The sequence below is a fragment of the Lactuca serriola genome, chromosome 3 (assembly GCF_051521515.1).
Source record: "Lactuca serriola cultivar US96UC23 chromosome 3, Lser_US96UC23_V15, whole genome shotgun sequence".
NCBI lineage: Eukaryota > Viridiplantae > Streptophyta > Magnoliopsida > Asterales > Asteraceae > Lactuca > Lactuca serriola.
In genome coordinates this window covers 35,830,500-35,833,233 of record NC_136410.1, presented here as the reverse complement: position 1 = coordinate 35,833,233, position 2,734 = coordinate 35,830,500, and the positions used below count along the sequence as shown (strand labels likewise).

At 28.5% G+C, this 2,734-nt stretch overlaps 1 long non-coding RNA gene across 7 annotated transcripts in view; it reads left to right on the top strand.

The window, feature by feature from the left end:
* The window catches only part of LOC145091891 (uncharacterized), a 2,666-nt gene extending 432 nt beyond the window's left edge, over window positions 1-2,234 (top strand). Inside the window, exons 2-4 of one of the 7 annotated variants that reach the window (XR_013702353.1) lie at window positions 111-481; window positions 906-1,516; window positions 1,612-2,234. This is a non-coding gene — a long non-coding RNA (uncharacterized LOC145091891). Of the gene's footprint in view, window positions 1-110; window positions 1,517-1,611 lie in introns of all 7 variants that reach the window. The other 6 variants (XR_013702354.1, XR_013702350.1, XR_013702352.1 and 3 more) reach the window with 6 other exon arrangements.
* Window positions 2,235-2,734: the final 500 nt, after the last annotated feature.

Here is a 2,734-nt window from a genome sequence, read left to right as displayed (position 1 = left end):
ATTGATTGGATATGTCTTTCTAGGTATTGTTGTCTATATCTCACCTAGAATTTGGGGTCTTTTCACCATCCTTCAAACTAATCGCTTTTTTCTGTTTTTTTTTTAATCAGTGAACCACGGTTCATACCAATGATCGATCAAATAAAAGGTTGGTTTTATCTCTGCTCTTTTTTAATTTTGTTAAAATTTCGAAAGTTTTATATAATTTTTCACAGGTTCCATTTTAGCTTATTTCCTTTCCATGAGAGGCCATACAAATCAAATTTCAATTGATGAGGTGTCTTTGGGTTTTGTTCAGCCTATTTTTAGGCTTTTCTTTGTTTATTTCATCCGGATTCGTTTTTTTTTTCAACAAAAGAATATCTACATATAGCATATGACCATTTGATCTGTAATAATCCAAGAACGCAGATAAACAGAGGGGAATTGCATAAGAGAAAGTGGATAATATTTGTCTTTTTCTGCCTTGAAGTTGAACCAGGTATCTTGCAACTTTGATCAATCAATAGTCAACGCTTGTATGTTTTCTTCCCAATTATTAGCAACTTCACGATTGTTATCTCAATATTTTATGCGACTTCTTTTCACTTAAACTGACTTTCAACGATTGTTTGTAGAAAAATTTTGTTCGTCGACTGGTTTCTTTTCTTAAAACACTCAAAAAATATGGTTTTTAGATTTATTCCCTTTGATTCTTGATTACTTTTGTTTACTACTTTTGGTATCATGATTATGTGATATTTTTTAATGATTGAATTAAAGTACAAAATCTCACAGAACAGTCTCTATCACATTACATAAACAAGAAACATGTGATAGATATTCTCTATGGGGAACAAAACATTGAGCCTGTCTTTACAAAATAAATATATAGCGAAATTTGAATTGATATGTTAACTTTTCAGTTTGGGAGAGTCTTGAAGAAGAAAATCAAGAATTCTTCAAGATATATTATCTGAAGTTAGTAATGAAAGATCAAATAACGCAATTTAATAATCTTCTTCATCAACAACCTGTAGCTGATTTAAATCAAGAAAAGAACCATCATGGAGTTGTGTTTAGGGATCTCATATGTCTGGAAAACATTTCCATGAAGGCGGAGAACATGTAGCAGTACCGTATTCCGGTGGTGGTGCAGGGCGGATTTAGTGGTGGTGGACTGCTTATATAGTCGGAGATACATTTTTCGCATAAACTATAGCTTAAAATAGCATTGTACTTTTGTTTCTTTACAAATTTTTGTCATGCTACTTTCATTTATTTTAAAAGGAAAAAAATATGATTGCTCATTGGAATTTCAAAAAATGAAATAGCATTGTACATTTGTACCCTTCAGGTAATCGTGATTAAGTTTGTAGGATACTAGGATTACATTTATTGATTTTAATTTTTATTTATTTTTTTTAGGCTGTATTACTATTGGTTGACAAGTGGAACATGAAGCAAGGCTTTCACAGCTGAGTAAAGGGGAGTTGGAGAACAATACCAAAAAAAATCAGTTGAGGCAACTAATTAGGTCCGTATTCTTCTAAATTCTTATATATGTTTTTGCTTTTATAGTAAATTACAAAAAATGATCCTAGAATATTGTTCTTCTTTACAAATTGGCAGCTTATTTTGATATAGCTTTGATGGAGTTGGTAAGTGCACAATTCACTTTATAATATATCAATATTTTGTAATTTATGCTGTTTTTCTTATATAAATATGGTTTTAATAGTTTTTCAACTTCTTAAGGATTCTAAACTGGATTTTTCTTTTGTGCATTGTTCACTATAACTTTATGGTAAAACTTAAAAAAAAAATCATGACCAAGATTTCTTTGATTTTTATTAGCAGATATTTGAGACAGTTATTAGAATTCGAGATGATAAAGCAACTGCAACTGCTCGACTTAAAATCTTTGGGGGATCATTTGCATGTGTGATGTTGGATTTACTGATATTAAATTTTTATTTTTTTATTATGATTCTTACCACTATTAATGCTTCAACAGGGTGAAATAGTGAACTATTATTGATGTTTCAATCAACAACAAAGTTTTCATAACTCCTCGTAACAAAGAAATCACTTCTCCTTTGACGTGGGATATGTCCATGTCAAAAATGGGACCATATTTATTTACTTTTTAAACTAGGTATAATGTTTGTTGACGTATTGTTCTTTTTATGTTTTTTATCATGTGTATGGTTTACAAAGAAATATCGTCCAACTCCCACAACGTGGGGATACATTCCTAGTTGTTATTATACAAATGTATTTAAAGTATTCAATTTTTTTCAATATAGAAAATAAAAATTGAAAATGAAATGCAACTACAAATGTATTTAGAGTATTATATATATATATATATATATATATATATATATATATATGTCAAAACAAAGACTGTAACCTATTAGTGTTTTATAATAAATTTATTTATTTTTTAAATATTTTAATTATATAACTGTTATGTATAAAGTAAGTAATGCAAAAATGATCAAAAGATAAATAATAATTTAAAAAATCTCAAGAATATTTTTTTAGGCATATATATAAATATAAATATTATGTAACCTTAATCAAAGAAAATAAGACAATAGGAAAATTTTTTTACACACCATCCTATTTCATCCCTACTACACACCACCACCACCCTACTACACACCACCACCACTCTAGCTTGAACTATGATTTTTGTTTGCCAATCTAATATTACACAATTTAATAGAAGTTTATATAATCTAATATT